This window comes from Sminthopsis crassicaudata, chromosome 3 (assembly GCF_048593235.1).
Source record: "Sminthopsis crassicaudata isolate SCR6 chromosome 3, ASM4859323v1, whole genome shotgun sequence".
NCBI lineage: Eukaryota > Metazoa > Chordata > Mammalia > Dasyuromorphia > Dasyuridae > Sminthopsis > Sminthopsis crassicaudata.
The window spans coordinates 308068519-308086825 of record NC_133619.1 but is presented as its reverse complement, the minus strand read 5'-3'; the positions used below and the strand labels follow the sequence as shown (position 1 = coordinate 308086825).

Here is an 18307-nt window from a genome sequence, read left to right as displayed (position 1 = left end):
TCAGGGCTGGTGCTCTATCTACTGCACCACCTAGCTGGCTCTCTTAACTAATTTTTAATGTGCTGAAAATATGACAACATAGAATGCAGTAGAATAGTATTTGCTCTGTTTCATTACATCATGGGCTAAATTTCATTTTAAGAAGGTTTGTCTAAACATATTATTCCTTGTTTGGAATGCTTAGTAATATGATTTATTATCTAGCATATCTGAATTCCATGCTCATCTTTGGAGACAACTGTAATATTTTACATATTTAAAGGTAAAGGTGTGTCTTTTCTTTTCTTTTTCTTTTTTTTTTCATTAAACTAAAATAAAGTCCATATTTTAACTTGACGATGATTGCTTTATGTGAGGAATAGACTGGTACTTGTTTGGAGATTTTCTGTTAGTATATTCCAGCTTGAAGTCTGGTACTTACAAAATCATGAAAATGTTTTTAAATCTTGGTTTTATGAAAAATAAAGTTGTTTTTTATTGAGTATTCCTAATAATCCTCTTGAGCATATCAGTTTTCTTCCATCTGTGGCACTATTGAATATGCTTGTCCTATCACCAAAAAGTGGGTCACAAAAATTTTGATTCCCTAAAACCAATATGAATATGGTGTGTCATTACTACTTTCAAATAATTTCATGTGAGTAGAATTAGGAGTACCCACTGATCCTGTGTGTGGAGAGAGAAGTTTTAGTCTCTCCTCCACCCCTATTTTTAGATAAGCTTAAAAATCATAAAATTCTAAAGCTAGAAGGCTCATATTACCCAACACTCCCATTTCCTTTTTGAAGGCTGCCATGTATGGCCCAGTCATGGTTTTTTCCTGTGATTCAAATATTTTGAGACTGATTCTGCTACAACTCTTACCCCTATGACTGAGCTATCCTGACTGGAGTCTACTACATTCAACCAGCCCCAAACATCCATCCATGATTCACCCAAGTCCTCTTCCGATGATACTTACCAACCTTAGTTTTTCCCTACTTGCTCTAAGAGTTATTATCAAGTCAAAGTTATCATGGAGATTGTCCTAGAAGTCCACCCCCTCAACCATCTTTCTAATATCCCAGCCCAAGACATCTTTCACTAGCTATCTTCTCTCTCTCCCTCTCTTTTTTTCTCTTTCTCATTCTGCTTATAAAAATATATAATCTCCCCATTAATATTTTAGCCCCCTTGTGGGCATGGTCCATCCTTTTTTTAAATTTGTATTCTCAGTCCAAAGTACAGTATTTGTCATACTGCAAATATTTTTGTTATTTATGCCATTTTTGTCATTATGCATTCATGTGTTCTTTATACAAACCCAGACCATTTTATTTTTAATCATACATTTATTTCATCAATAAGATGCTTTGCACAACTTCTTTTATGTAATTCCTTGTTCTTAATATATTTCAACCTGTACATATCCACCAATGAATTTGTCATTATCCTATGAAGAATCATCAATTTTAACTTGAGGATGAAAGTCTACTAAAAACACTATGCTGTGCAGTTTGATGGACACATAGATATACATATATGTGTGTGTGTGTGTGTGTGTGGTCCACCAATTGCATATGTATACATATTTGCATAGATGGGTTATGTGTGCACATACATCCATGTAAATGTGCATTATATACATTATATACATGTAGCTAGATAGATAAATACTAGAGAGAAGAAGAGAGTTAACTGTGTTTCTGAAAATTGCTAAATTCATTTAACAAGCAGAGTTTCTCACAAAATGAAAGATTCATCTTTTTTAACCACCTTGTTGAGTTCCAAATCTTGAACCCTCAACATCTGAAGAATTTAAGTAGAGACCTCATCACTATGAAGGATAGATACCTTTTCCCAACATTTATATAGATGGAAAACTAATAAAGTGGGTATGGAAAATGAGAAAAGGAAATTATGCTTGCTAATTTTTAATCTTCTAAATCATTTAAGATGGGGTAAAAGTCATCTTGAAACATTTAGTTTTTGTTGTTTTTTTTTCCTAAACCCTAAAATTATCCTGTGATCGAAGAGAGAGATATAATCTATCAGTTTTGCAGAATGCATTGCTCAGTAAGACAAAGTACATGTCAATAGAGTGTTCAGTCAAGGAGGTCAGTTGCCTCCCCTTCAGTACCTTGGGACATGGTTCACCTAACAGCAGACAATACTCATATTCACAGTAGAGTTACCATGTCCTGTTTCTAATTGCTTGCAAATACAATGCCTCTTTGATTCTCTGAGGTAAAGCTGTCTATCAAGTTGTTTGAACAGGTATATGTGTCCCATTTAGCATATTTTCCATTCCCTATATTCCAAAGGATTCAGTAACTCAAAAAGAAAGCCTTTATGGCTGAAGAAAGTTAAGAAATTGAAAAAAAAAAGAAAAAAAAAAAAGAAAAGTCAACTTTTAAAATTGTGGTGCCATTTTTACATACCCCAAAAAGAAACAATGCAAACAAAGGATTATATAATTTTAAGTTGGCTTTTTTGAATATATATATATATATATATATATATATATATATATATATATATATATATATATATATATATATATATATACTATATTTAGTAATAATATTCTCATAGGCTTTAGGACTCGAATGATTGTTAATGGTCATTTAATTCAGTGCCCTCCTTTTTTTAAAAGCAAGTAGCAGGGAGTGATTTCAAAGCCTTTTGACTTCAAATCTAATTATTTTGTGTTCTTCCCATCATAACATGCTATTCAAACCATAGTGAACTAATAAATATGAATATATTCATATGCATATATATGCACACACAAACACAAAATATTTGTGTACTCGTACATAAACATTGTTATATTAATGTGCTTATATATGTGTTTATCTAAAGTTATATATATATATTATGTATATATATATACATTTGTTTGTGTGTATATATGCAAACACAAACATATATGAGTATGTACACACACATATATATATAATATATACATATATACTATATATATAATATATATATATATACAAAATTATATATAAACATCAACAAGCACTCAAATATAAAAATACTTATATATGTACATTTATATATTATCTCATTTCTATGAGAGATTTCTGAAAATCAACAGACATATAGATTTGATTTGACTAGGCTTATGTAAGTCCGAATCATAGCCAATATATTCTCATAGGTGTGGAAAGTTGGTTTATATTTCAAACACTTCTTTCTTTTACTTTACTTAGAGTACTACAGTTCTCCGAATGTCACGGAAATAAGTTTTTAGCTTATTCTATTGGGAGATTTTTTTTTATATAAAAATACTTTTTCAATTATGCTAGAGTGATACAAAATAAGATAGAATGATCATCTTTTTTCCACCAAATTTTTCAAAAACAAAATTTTAATAAAAATTGACTAATTTGAAATAATAGAAGGTTTGTATGAATTTCTGAAAAACTTGAATTATTTCTCTGAAAAATATTATATTGCATAGTAGGCTTTATACTGTAGTTCAGGGGTAAGAAACCACCACCATCCTTTTTATTTTTCTTTCTGTGAATGAACCTAGGGTAGTCTGGTGAACCATATGGATTCCTACTCAGTATAATAGTTATCCTTTAAAAACAATTTTCATAATTTAAGGAAATGGTCATTTTAATGAGAGGTTAGTGAAAATAAAAATGTAATTTTCCCCATCTAAATCATGAACCCTTTAGGGTTCAGGGTGTCCCGGGGGAGAGTCCTAGGATTAGTCCAAGGGACATTGGCTTTGGAATTATAAAACTCAGTCAAGTCTTGACCCTGCTGGTTATTCGCTATGTGACCTAGGTCAAGATATTCTTTGTGACTCAATCAATTAGTCAATCAGCCATGTAAAAAGCAGAAAGAGCTTACTTTGTTAGTTTGATTCCCTCATCAATAAAATAGGTATCATAATACTTTTTATTGCTCCCCTCACAGGTTTGTAATATATTCTGTAATACTTAAAGTGCTATGGATGCATAAGTTCTAGTATTTTATTATATTAAAAAACCTAAGGTATCATATTTAGTAATCAATAACTTTTTTTCTGAATAGAAACTCTTTTGGACCACTTTTAATGAATCAATAAAAATAATTATTATTTTGACATTTTTCATATTCAAAACTATGATTTCATCACTTAAAAGTAGTGTGTTTTAAATAAGCCAAATATAATTTTGTAATCATGCTTAAAGGCATCCAGGTTGCATAATGGATAGAATATCAGAATTGGAGTAAGGATAATCTGTGTTCAAATTTAATCTCATGAATAATTACTAGATATGTGACCTTGAGCAATTCACTTAATGTTAAGGACCATGCCTAAGTGAAGGGGCACATCAATTCTCCAAGAGTCTACATAGCTGTGGATCATAACACTTGAAGGAGTTGCAAAGCACCCTTTACTAACCCAGATATTCCTTGTGGATTGGGAATGAAAAAATTGGAGGCAGAGATAAGAGGAGAGAGGTCAGACAATGCAACTGCTTTTCAGTGGAGAGGTCAGAGAACAGCAACTGCCTCCAAGTCTCCTTGTATCATCATCATCGTCATCATCATCATCATTATCATCATCACCCTCTCACATAAAGAGATCTATTCTGCTAGTCTGGGTTAGACCTCCTGCAGCCACTGTCAGGTGGCTGCCATATCACAACAACTTTACTCTTTCAGTTTCAGTTTCCTTAAACATAAAAGGAAAATTATAATCACATCATAAAGTTGTTCTGAGAAAGAAATAAGATAATATGTGTAAAGTGCTTGGTAAATCTTGTAGTGACAAATAAAAAGTTAGCTATTATTGTTTATTCTATTAATTTGCTTAGTAACTGTCTTCAAAAGATAATACAAAATATCTAAAAGAAGGCCTCAGAAAATGTATAGATCCTCTGTAGAAGGTTTAGAGAAAGACAAGAAAAAGTCACAAAAGATAAAATGTATTCATAGCCATTTTTAAGATCAGAGAGATCATTAATACAGGAAAAGAGGAGAAGATAATGAAAAAGTACTCTTAAGATCTCATAATCACTATAAAATCTAGCCCAAGTAGTTTTGGTGTAATAAGTTTTTAGTGAATTCCCTCAGTAAAAAATTTACAGGTTTCATCTAGAACTTCTTCCTTTCTTGTCCCAGTGATTCAGTGGCTCTAAGTTTAATGGAAAATTTGTTCATTTTGGCATGGGGGAAAAAATGATGATATATGTACATGAATCTGATTTCAATTACCTCTGTATATCTTGTTTATCAATCAATTTTTACTTCACAACTGAATACTTTCTATTTCTGTCATAGTGAGTATCACAATAAAATGGGGATTGTAACAGTACTAAACAGAGTGGTTTATAGCTCCTGAAAAGTGCCTGTCTCCACAAGGTAATGTTGGTTATGTCTGTAATTTGTCAACTTTGCAGTTCTTCTTGTTTATAAGATAACAAGTAGATTTCCTTTTGTGTATTTTCCTTTTTCTAGGAAAAAAAATTGTTCAGCTCAGAAAAAGAAGCTTGAATGAAACTTTGAATCTATTTAATTAGCCACAGTAATCAAGCAACCACTCTATCTCCTAGTCTTTGAGAAAGAAAGGCCAAATGTAATTGTCTAAGTCAAATACACACACAATTGTCTATCTCTGAGCCATTCCAGCTCTCAAGATTAGAGACTGGCAAAGAGCACACACCATTCAGCCCTGTTTTGCTTTTATTAGACAAGGTAAGTGCTGCTGAAATTTTAGGTTACAGCTTTAAATACACTTTGAATCCATCTAAGGACTGCTAAGCAATAAAACATTTCCATCCTCTGCCTTCAGAATATGGCAAGTACTAGAAAGAGTGTTAATTTTGTGAGAAAGTGGATTCAAAAGCTGCCTTTGAGCATTGTTTATCAGCGTGATTTTGGGCAAGTCAACTTCTGTTTTAGTAACATTTTTTGTATTTATCTCAGTTTCTTAATTTGTAAAATGGTGATAATAATAGCATCTATATCCTAGGGCTGTTGTGAGAATCAAAGGAGATAATACTTGGCCTATATTATGTACTATATATAAATGTTAAACATTATAATTTTTATTTTACTTTTCATCGTTTCTGGGGCTCAGTTTTCTCATCACTAAAATGAGGCAGTTCGATTACATTTCATCTATTTTTTAAATTTTATAATTATAAAAAATTTTGACAGTATATATGCATGAGTATTTTTATAACATTATCCCTTGTAATAATTTTTCCAAATTATCCCCTTCCTCTCTTTACTCCAGCCCCTAGATGACAGGCAATCCCATACATTTTACATGTGTTACAATATAACCTAGATACAATATATGTGTGTAAATCCCATTTTCTTGTTGCATGTTAAGTATTAGATTCCAAAGGTGTAAGTAACCTGGGTAGATAAACAGTAGTGCTAACAATTTACATTCACTTCCCAGTGTTTCTTCTCTGGGTGTAGTTGTTTTTGTCCATCATTGATCAACTGGAAGTCAGTTGGATCTGCTTTATGTTGAAGATATCCATTTCCATCAGAATACATCTTCATACAGCATTGAAGTGTACAGCGATCTTCTGGTTCTATTCATTTCACTCAGCATCAGTTGATGTAAGTCTCTCCTAGCCTCTTTGTATTACTCCTGCTGGTCATTTCTTACAGCGCAATAACATTCCATAAACTTCATATACCATAACTTACCCAACCATTCTCCAATTGATGGACATCCATTCATCTTCCAGTTTCTAGCCACTACGAAAAGAGCTGCCACAAACATTTTGGCAAATACAGGTCCCTTTCCCCTCCTCAGTATTTCTTTGGGATATAAGCCCAATAGCAGCAATGCTGGATCAAAGGGTAGGCACAGTTGGATACCTTTTTGGGCATAGTTCCAAATTGCTCTCCAGAATGGCTGGATTCTTTCACAACTCCACCAACAATGTATTAGTGCCTCAGTTTTCCCACATCCCCTCCAACAGTCATCATTATTTGTTCCTGTCATCTTAGCCAATCTGACAGGTGTGTAGTGGTATCTAAGAGTTGTCTTAATTTGCATTTCTCTTATCAGTAGTGATTTGGAACACTCTTTCATATGAGTGGATATAATTTCAATTTCATCATCTGAGAATTGTTTGTTCATATCCTTTGATCATTTATCAATTGGAGAAAGGTTTGATTTCTTATAAATTAGGGTCAGTTCTCTATATATTTTGGAAATGAGACCTTTGTCAGAACCTTTGTTTTTAAAAATATTTCCCCAATTTGTTACTTCCCTTCTAATCTTGTTTGCATTAGTGTTGTTTGTACAGAAACTTTTTAGTTTGATGTAATCAAAATCTTCTATTTTGTGATCAATAATGATCTCTAGTTCTCCTCTGGTCATAAATTCCTTCCTCCTCCACAGGTCTGAGAGGTAGACTATTCTCTGTTCCTCTAATCTATTTATGATCTCATTCTTTATGCCAAAATCATGGAACCATTTTGATCTTATCTTGGTATATGGTGTTAAGTGTGGATCCATATCTAATTTCTGCCATACTAATTTCCAGTTTTCCCAACAGTTTTTTTTTCAAATAATGAATTTTAATCCCTAAGGTTGGTATCTTTGGGTTTGTCAAAGATTAGATTGCTATAGATGTACCCTTTTTTGTCCTTTCTATCTAATCTGTTCCACTGATCGACTGGTCTATTACTTAGCCAATACCAAATGGCTTTGGTGATTGCTGCTATATAATATAGCTTTAGATCAGGTACACCTAGACCACTTTCATCTGATTTTTTTTTCATTAGTTCCCTTGCAATTCTCGACCTTTTATTCTTCCATATGAATTTTGGTATTATTTTTTCTAGGTCATTAAAATAGTTTCTTGGGAGTCTAATTGGTATGAATGAAATAGCTTAGTTTGAGGAGTATTGTCATCTTTATTATATTAGCTTGGCCTGTCCAAGAGTACTGAATGTCTTTCCAATTATTTAAATCTGACTTTATTTTTGTGGCAAGTATTTCATAATTTTGCTCATATAATTCCAGACTATTCTTTGGTAGATGGATTTCCAAATATTTTATAATCTCAACATTTGTTTGGAATGGAATTCCTTTTTTTATCTCTTGCTGTTGCATTTGGTTGGTGATATATAAAAAGGCTGAGGATTTATATGGATTTATTTTGTATCCTGTAATTTTGCTAAAATTCTGAATGATTTCTGATAGCTTTTTAGCAGAGTCTTTGGGGTTCTCTAAGTATACCATCATGAATCTGCAAAGAGTGATAGTTTAATTTCCTAAATTCCTACTATAATTCCTTGAATTTCTTTCTCAGCTCTTATTGCCGAGGCTATCATTTCTAGTACTATATTGAATAGTAATGGTGATAGTGGGCAACCTTGTTTCACTCCTGATCTTACTGGGAAAGGTTCCAGTTTATCTCTATTGCATATCATTCTTACTGACGGTCGTAAATATATGCTCCTGATTATTCTAAGGAATAGTCTATTTATTCCTATTATTCCTATAATCTCAAGCGTTTTTAGTAGGAATGGATATTGGATTTTATCAAATGCTTTTTCTGCATCTATTGAGATGATCATATCATTTTTGTTAATCTGATTATTGATATGGTCAATTATACTAATAAATTTTCCTAATATTAAACCAGCCCTGCATTGCTGGTATAAATTCTACTTGATCATAGTGTATTATCCTGGGAATGATTTTCTGAAGTCTTTTTTGCTAATATCTTATTTAAAAATTTAGCATCAATATTCATTAAGGAAATTGGTCTATATTTTTCTTTCTCAGGTTTCAATCTACCTAGTTTAGTATCAGTACCATGTCTGTGTCATAAAAGGAGTTTGGTAGGACTCGTTCATCTCCTATTTTTTCAAATAGTTTATATAACATTGGGGCTAATTGTTCTTTAAATGTTTGGTAGAATTCACATATAAATCCATCTGGTCCTGGGGATTTTTTCCTGGGGAGTTGATTAATAGATTGTTCTATTTCTTTTTCTGAAATGGGACTATTTAAGCATTTATCTCCTCCTCTGTTAATCTAGGAAGCCTATATTTTTGGAGGAAGTCATCCATTTCACTTAAATAATCAAATTTATTGGCATAAAGTTGGGCAAAGTAACTCATTATTTCTCTAATTTCCTCTTCATTGGTGGAAAGATCCCCCTTTTCATTTGTAAGACTAACAATTTGATTTTCATCTTTTCTTGTTCTGATCAGATTTACCAAAGGTTTATCTATTTTATTGACTTTTTCATAAAACAAACTCTTGGTTTTATTTATTAATTCAATAGTTTTTTTTTTTTTTACTTTCAATATTATTGATTTCTCCTTTTAATTTTTGTATTTCAAGTTTAGTTTTTGGTTGGGGGTTTTTAATTTGGTCTTTTTCTAGCTTTTTAAGTTGCAGGCCCCATTCATTAATCTTCTCTTTCTCTATTTTGTTCAAATATGCCTCTAAAGATATAAAATTTCCCCTTATTACTGCTTTAGCTGCATCCCACAGATTTTGATATGATGTTTCATCATTGTCATTATCTTGTGTGAAATTGTTAATTGTTTCTATAATATGCTGTTTCACCCAGTCATTCTTTAAGATGAGGTTATACATTTTCCAATTCCTTTTTGGTCTATTTACCCCTAACTTCTTACTGAATGTAGCTTTTATTGCATTGTGATCTGAGAAGAAGCCATTTATTATTTCTGCCTTCCTGCATTTAATTTTGAGATCATTATGTCCTAATATATGGTCTATTTTCGTATAGGTTCCATGAACTGCTGAGAAGAAAGTATATTCCTTTCTATCACCATTCACTTTTCTCCAAAGGTCTATCATACCTAGTGTTTCTAATGTTCTATTTACTTTTTTAATTTCTTTCTTATTTATTTTGTGGTTTTATTTGTCTAAATCAGAGAGTGCAAGGTTGAGATCTCCCACTATTATAGTTTTACTGTCTATTTCTTCTTGCAACTCTCTTAACTTTTTCTTTAGAAAGTTAGATGCTATACCACTTGGTACATATATGTTTAGTATTGATATGGCTTCATTGTTTATGCTACCTTTTAGCAGGATATATTTTCCTTCCTTATCTCTTTTAATTAGATCAACTTCTGATTTTGCTTGATCTGAGATAAGGATGGCTACCCCTGCTTTTTTGGCTTTACGTGAAGCATAATAGATTTTGCTCCAACCTTTTACCTTTACTCTGTATGTATCTTCCTGCTTCAAGTGTGTTTCATGTAAACAACATATTATAGGGTTCTGACTTTTGATCCAGTCTGCTATCTGTCTCCATTTGATGGGAGAGTTCGTCCCATTCTCATTTACAGTTAAAATTACTAATTCTGTATTTCCTGCCATCATATTATCCCCAGATTATGCTTTTTCCCTTGACCCCCTGAACCCCTTCACGAATATTTAATTTATAGATCCCACTTGTGACACACAGCCCTCCCTTTTTAGTATCCCTCCCCCCTCCTTCCAAGTCCCTTCCCTTATTCCCCTTTTCCTTTTCCCTTTTCCTCTCCCCCTTTTAATGAGGTGAGAGATAATTCTCTGAAAAACAAATATGCCAATTATTTACTCTTTGAGCTTCTTCTGATGAGATTAAGATTCACACAATGTTTCTCCCCCTCTCTAAATTACCTCAGATATGGTATATTTTTATGCCTCTTCCTGGGATGTAGTTTCCCTCTTTTTATCACTCCTTCCCCTTTTTCTGATACTATCCCCTTCCCTTTACTACTCCCCATTTTTTATATCAATAAAATCAAATTTTCCATGTGGACTTTCTATATATCCACAACAGAGATACAATTCTCAAGAGTTATTTTTACCTTTTTCTGTTTCTCTTCAGTCTTGTGGATGTAAATCAAATTTTTTGTTTGTCTGTTTGATTTTTTTTTTCTTAGAAACAAATGGAATTCCTCTGTTTCATTAAATGACCATCCTCTTCCATGGAAGAAAATGCTAAATTTCGCTGGGTAGTTTATTCTTTGTTGCAATCCTTGATCTTTTGCCTTTTGGAATATCAGGTTCCAGGCCCTTGGATATTTTAATGTGGAGGCAGCCAGATCTTGAGTGACCCTTATTGTGGCCCTTGATATTTGAATTGCTTTTTTCTAGCTGCTTGCAATATTTTTTTCCTTTGTGTGGTAATTCTGCATCTTAGCCACAATATTCCGTAGAGTTCTTTTTTAGGGTCTTTTTCAGAAGTTGTTTGATGAATTCTTTCAAAGCCTATTTTCCCTTCTGTTTCTATTATCTCTGGACAGTTCTCTTTGATGATTTCCTGTAAAATAGAATCTAGGCTCTTTTTTTGGTCATAGTTTTCAGGAAGTCAATGATCCTCAGATTATCTCTCCTAGATCTATTTTTCAGGTCTATAGATTTTCCCAGTAAGTATTTGACGTTATTCTCTAGCTTTTCATTTTTTTTTGTTTTGTTTTGTTTGACTGATTCTTGTGTTCTCAATGATCATTCATTTCTATTTGTTCCGTCCTGATTTTTAATGAGTTATTTTCTTCATTCACATTTTTTAGTTCTTTTTGTATATGCCCAATTGAGTTTTTAAATGAATTATTTTGCTCTATTGAATTTTTTTCCATTTCCCTAATTTTTTTAGAGAATTATTTTCTTTTTCCAAATCAGAATTCCTACTTTCTTGAGAATGTTTTATCTTTTCCAATTCAGGAATCCTACTTTCCTGTGATTTTTTAACTTTTTCTAATTCACAAATTTTGTTTCCCTGCATCTCCTGTAAATTCTTTATTTTTTCCAACTCAAATTTCAGAACATTTTTATTCTCTATCATAGCTTCCCTTTCCTTTCCCCATTTTTCTTCAAACTCTCTTAATTTTTTTTAAACACGTTTTTTTTTTTTTTATTTAAAGCAAGAAGTTAAGGTGTATAACTTCAAAGGGATGAAATCTACTTGTCACTAAAAGGAAGAAAACTGTTGATGGAATAATTCTTGTTTGTAGGCCCATCTGGGGAGGGGGAAGCCACACTGTATTCCTTCTAGTTAGGCAGGGAAAAGGTCCAGAAAACCAGGAGTTACTTGATCCAGTTGAGATCTCACAGTGATATTCAGTAGTGATCCAGGTCTTGGGAGCAGGACAGACCAATGCAATGCAGAACAATATATTCTCATCAGATAAGCTGGAAGTCTCAGGAGACCATCATCTGAACCCTGGACAGTGCCAGCCAGAATTCAATATGGGATTTTGAAGGGGTAATCCTTGTGAGAAGCAGCATTGACCAAGGCACAAACTCTCCAGTCACGGTTGAAGTTGAGGATTGTAGACATCTCCTTGTCAGTCAAGTTAAAATCGAACACCTGAAAGTTCTCAGAAATCAGTGATGGGGTGACTGACTTGGGGATCACAACCACTTTTCTCTGGATGTGGAACCTGATCAGAACCTGTGCTGAGATTTTTGGTGCTTTTCTGCAATAGCCTGGATCCTTGGGTCATTCAAGAGAGAATGATCCTCTGGCTTGGCCCATGGCCAATCAGGAGAGCCCAGGGGACTGTAGGCTGTCACCACAATGCCCTTGGGCTGGCAATATTCAATCAATTTCTCCTGGGTGAGATAGGGATGGCACTCAATCTGGTTAACTGCCGGCTCATGCTTCAGCCCCTGCTTGCTCAAAAGCTGCTAAATCTGGAGGTGTTGAAGTTGGAGACTCCAATGGCTTTCACTAATCCTGTGTCCGCCAACTCTTCCATGGCCGTCCATGTATCCAAAAAGCTTGTATCACTGGGAATCACATTGCCTTTGTCATCCAATGGGAAAAGATCCTTCCCAGCCTTAAATCCTTTAGGCCAGTGAGTAAGATACAGATCCAAGTAATCCAGCTTCAAGTCACTCAGAGTTTTCTAGCAGGCTGACTTAACCAAGCTTTTCTCATGGTATGTGCACCAAAGCTTGCTGATGATGAAGAGGTCTTCCCGCTTGACAACGTTGGCCTTGATCATCTCTAGGATGGCCTTGCCCATTTCGGTCTCATTCTGGTAGACATGAGCACAGTCGATATGACGGTATCCAACATCGATCGCAGTCTTCACAGAGTCAGCCACTTTGCCTGGAGGGGACTTCCAAGGGCCCAGGCCCAGGATGGGCATCTTCACATTGTTCCTCAGCACGAGGAAGGTAGCCATCATGTTCTGCCTTGCAGCAAAGGGCCTTCCTCAGACATGAGAACAGCTGCTCACCACCGGGAGATGCCCCTCTCTTAGTTTTTTAATAGTCTCTTCTAGGAGAGAGGGGGGCAGGTATTGTTCCCCTTTAGGCTGTTATCTGCTGACTCCCTACTATTAACTTCCTTGGGGTTGGATACTCTCTCTTTCTCTGTGTAGAAGGAATCAATAGTTCACTTTAGCTTTTTACTCATATTTTTAAAATCTTTTGGGGTCTGTCCTTGGGGTAAGAAGTTCATTTATTTATTTATTTACCAGCTTCCTCCCAGACTGGATGGATGCAGGTGCCCCTGTCCCTGATCTAGGAGATAGCTCTGGGAGAGAGTTCCTCTCCCCCTCCCTGGAAGTGCCTCAGAAGTGATTAGTACGACTGCACTGTGAGGGTTGCCCAGTGAAGGACCCCACTGTGTGTCCTGGAGACTTCCCTGAGGTTTAAGACTGAACAGTAAAGGTGACACAAAGCCCAGCCAATGTGTCCCGTGGGGCAGAGATATCAGCAGCTGATGTGAAAAGCCCCTGCTCTCAATTTGGAAATGTCTTCCCAGAAACCTAGGTCCCTGTTTCAAAGGTTCTGCTTCTCTGGTACTTCTGGGGCTGAGTTCCACAGCCTCCAGCCAAGCCCGGCACTATGTGGGTTAGATGTTGGCTCAAGTTGTGAGCCTGCTGTTAAAGCTCTTAAGACACCAAGGTGAAGCACCAGACAACAGAAAGCAGCTGCACAGCCTTGCTGAGATCTGTTAGGTCACTTCCAGATTGGGGTGGTTCTAGTATCTGGCTTTATATTTTAAAGTGGCTTGATTTCTCTTCTGAGCTGCTGTTTTATAAGCAGAGAAGAGCTAACAGCCTGTGCAATATTCTTCTATCTCAGTGGCTTCTCTGATCTTAGAGTTCTCCCCAGATCTATTGGCCCAGTGTGTTAGCACCTAACCCTGTCTCTGCTGGCCTTTTTTCTTCCTTCCCTTGATACTGACCTTTTCTGTAGAGACTTCAGATTCTCTTCAGCTGGTATGTTATGCTTCCAATCCTTATGGTTTCTATCAGTCCAGCGTTATTTTCGAGGCTGATTTAACTAACTGGTAATGAGGGAAGAAGGGAGCTTACAAAGTCGCGTGTATCTTCTCTGCCATCTTGGCTTCGCCCCACATTTCATCTTTATGGCAATAGAACTATGAACATGTATTGCATATTTTATATCAAACATTTAGGTGAATGCATGCATTCTCCTGAACCACATTCTCATAATGATCATGTTGAACAAATGAAATGTTAGAAAAAAGACTAGAAACAGTAAGATACATTGTGAGATTAATTTAATAAGTTAAATCATTCTTAGGAAATTGGTATTCATTCCTTTGAACATCTTGATCACAGGGAGAACAAATCTGCCTCAATGGCTGGCTTTGAACAACACTTGGAGGCATCTAGCTTTTAACTCAAAGGTGAATTGATCATGGAGAAAGTTCTACATGAGATAATTCTGAGGATGTTGCACATTCTGTAAAAATGAAATAAAGTTGATCATTGCACAGTTTCTAAATGTTCTGCCATTCCTAAGTCACAGCAATCAATTGCAATCATTAATCAAGTCAAATGCAATGGTTTGGGCTAAAACTTAATATTGATTCTAGCAGAAATATCAGTGTAATTATAATTTAATGCTAAGTATATGTGTAATGTTTAAATAGAATACATTTTAAAGCATAAGGCCTATGAAGTGCCATTAGAAAAACAATACATGTATGATGTGTGTCCAACTGAACGAGATTATAAGGAAATATCCATCTCTTTATTTATATATCAGAATAAGCAAATAGATACAGAAAACACCAAAATGAGAATACCATCTGTCAATGTGCATTTATTAAACACCTATTATGTACCACTCATTTTGTTAAGAGTTAGGGATACAAAACAAAACAAAACAAAACAAAACAAAACAAAAAAAAAAAAAAAAAAAAAAAAACAAAGCCAGGAAGGACAGGCCTTTCTCTCACGTCAATGAGGAAGAAATTAGACCAATAATTAGGAGCCACTTTGTTCAACTATATACCAATAAATCTAACTGAAATAGATGAATACATATTAATCAACTTCCTAAAATATAATCTCCTGGACCAGATGAACTTACAAATGAATTCCAAAAAAGTTTAATGAACAATTAATTGCAACACTATCCAAACTATTTAGAAAAATAGGAAAGGATTCCTACAAAATTCCTTTTACAACACAGATATGGTGCTGATACCTAAACCAAGTACGGTCAAAACATAGAAAGAACATTTTGGACCAATTTTCCTAATGGATATAAAAATCTTAAATAAAATATTAGCAAAGAAATTACAGAAAATTATCACTAGGATAATCCACCATGACCAAGTAGGATTTATACCAGTAATGTAGGACTGGTTCAATATTAAGAAAATTACTAGCATAATTGACTATATCAATAACCAAATTAAAAGAAATCATATGATTATTGCAATAGATGCAAAAAAAAAAATATTTGACAAAATCCAACACCCATTCCTATTTAAAACACTAGAAAGTATAGGAATAAATAAAGTTTTTCTTGAAATGATCAGTAATATTTATAAAGATTATCAGCAAGTATCATATGTAATAGGAATAAACTAGAAGTGTTCCTAATGAGATTAGGGTGAAATAAGTTGATCACTATTATCATTACTATCCAATATTGTATTAGAAAAGTTAGCTTTAGTATCAAGGCAAGAAAAAGAAACCAAAAGACTTAGAGTAGGTAATAAATCAAATTATCACTCTTTGCAAATGATGTGATGGGATACTTCGAGAATCCTAAAGAATAAATATCAAAGGAGATAGTACTTAGCCTATATTAGGTGCTATATATAAATGCTAAACATTATATAAACAAAAGTTGCTGGGAAAATCAGAAAATACTATAGCAGAAAGTAGGCATTGACCTAACATCCAGGATAAGGTCAAAATGGTTTCCTGATTGAGACATAAAGAATGATAGTATAAGCAAATTAGAAGAATAAAGGATAGTCTGCCTCTCAGATCTGTGAAGTAAGAAATTTGTAGCCACAGAAGAGCTCTAGTACATTATGAAATGCAAAATGAATTTTAATTATATTAAGTTTTTGTAAAAACAAAGGCAATAGCTCTTTTTGTTGTAGCTAGAAACTGGAAGTTGAATGGATGTCCATCAATTGGAGAATGGTTGGGTAAATTGTGGTATATGAAGGTTATGGAATATTATTGCTCTGTAAGAAATGACCAGCAGGAGGAATACAGAGAGGCTTGGAGAGACTTAAATCAACTGTTGCTGAGTGAAATGAGCAGAACCAGAAGATCACTATACACTTCAACAACAATACTGTATGAGGATGTATTCTGATGGAAGTGGAAATCTTCAACATAAAGAAGATCCAACTCACTTCCAGTTGATCAATGATGGACAGAAATAACTATACCCAGAGAAGGAACACTGGGAAGCGAATGTAAATTGTTAGCACTACTGTCTATCTACCCATGTTACTTATACCTTCGGAAATTAATAATTAATGTGCAACAAGAAAATGGTATTTATACACATATATTGTATCTAGGTTATATTGTAACACATGTAAAATGTATGGGATTACCTGCCATCGGGGGGAGGGAGTGGAGGGAGGGAGGGGATAATTTGGAAAAATTAATTAAATAAAAGCAAAGGCAATGAGGACATGATTAGAAGAAAACAGAAAACAGAAAAAAAATTACATTCAAGTGTTCTGATAAAGGCGTTATTTCTTATTTTTTTAATAGTTTTTATTTATCAGATATATGCATGGGTAATTTTACAACATTGACAATTGCCAAACCTTTTGTTCTAATTTTTCCCCTCCTTATCCCCCCAGATGGCAGGTTGACCAATACATGTTAAATATGTATAAATTAAATACAATATATGTATACATGTCCAAACAGTTGTTTTGCTGTACAAAAAATAATCAGACTTTGAAATAGTGTACAATTAGCCTATGAAGGAAATAAAAAATACAGGTGGACAAAAATAGAGTGATTGGGAATTATATGTAGTGTTTCATAGCCATCTCTCTGAGTTCTTTTGCTGGATGTACCTGGTTCAGTTCATTACTGTTCTATTGGAACTGATTTGGTTCATCTTATTGTTGAAGATGGGCACATCCATCAGAGTTGATCATCATATAGTATTGTTGTTGAATTATACAACAATCTCCTGGTCCTGCTCATTTCACTCAGCATCAGTTCATGTAAGTCTCTCCAGGATAAAGGCCTTATTTCTAAAACATATAGTGAATTGATACAAATTTACAAGAATATGTTATGTTCCAATTGATAAATGATCAAAGGGAATGAATAGAGAATTTTCAGATAAATAAATTAAAACCATTTCTAGACATATAAAAATGCTCTAAATCATGATTGGTCAGAGAAATGAAAATTAAAATAAATCTCAGGTACCACTAAACACCTCAGATTGGCTAAGATGTCAGGAAATGCTAATCATGGCTATTGGAGGGGATGTGGGAAAACTGGGGCATTGTTAGTGGAGTTGCTTTACCATTCTGGAGAACAATATGGAACTATGCCCAAAGGTATATAAAACTGTGCATATACTTTGGTCCAGCAGAACCATTATTATTTTTTTTTATTTTATTTTATTTTTTTTAATTTTTTTTTATTATATATATATATATATATTTTATAATGTTATCCCTTGTATTCATTTTTCTAAATTACCCCCCCTCCCTCTACTCCCTCCCCCCGATGACAGGCAATCCCATACATTTTACATGTGTTACAATATAGTCTAGGTACAATACATGTGTGTGAATATCATTTTCTTGTTGCACAATAAACATTAGAATCCGAAGGTACATACAACCTGGGCAGACTTCCCAGTGTTTCTTCTCTGGGTGTAGCTACCTCTGTCCATTATTGATCAACTGGAAGTGAGTTGGATCTTTTTATGTTGAAGATTTCCACTTCCATCAGAATACATCCTCATACAGTATTATTGTTGAAGTGTACAGTGATCTTCTGGTTCTGCTCATTTCACTCAGCATCAGTTGATTTAAGTCTCTCCAAGCCTCTCTGTATTCCTCCTGCTGGTCATTTCTTACAGAGCAATAAT

The 18307-nt window shown here is 34.1% G+C and overlaps 1 pseudogene; it reads right to left on the bottom strand.

The window, feature by feature from the left end:
- Positions 1 to 11848: 11848 nt before the first annotated feature.
- Positions 11849 to 13148, bottom strand: LOC141559524 (aldo-keto reductase family 1 member B1 pseudogene; annotated as a pseudogene).
- Between the last annotated feature and the right edge of the window lie 5159 nt (positions 13149 to 18307).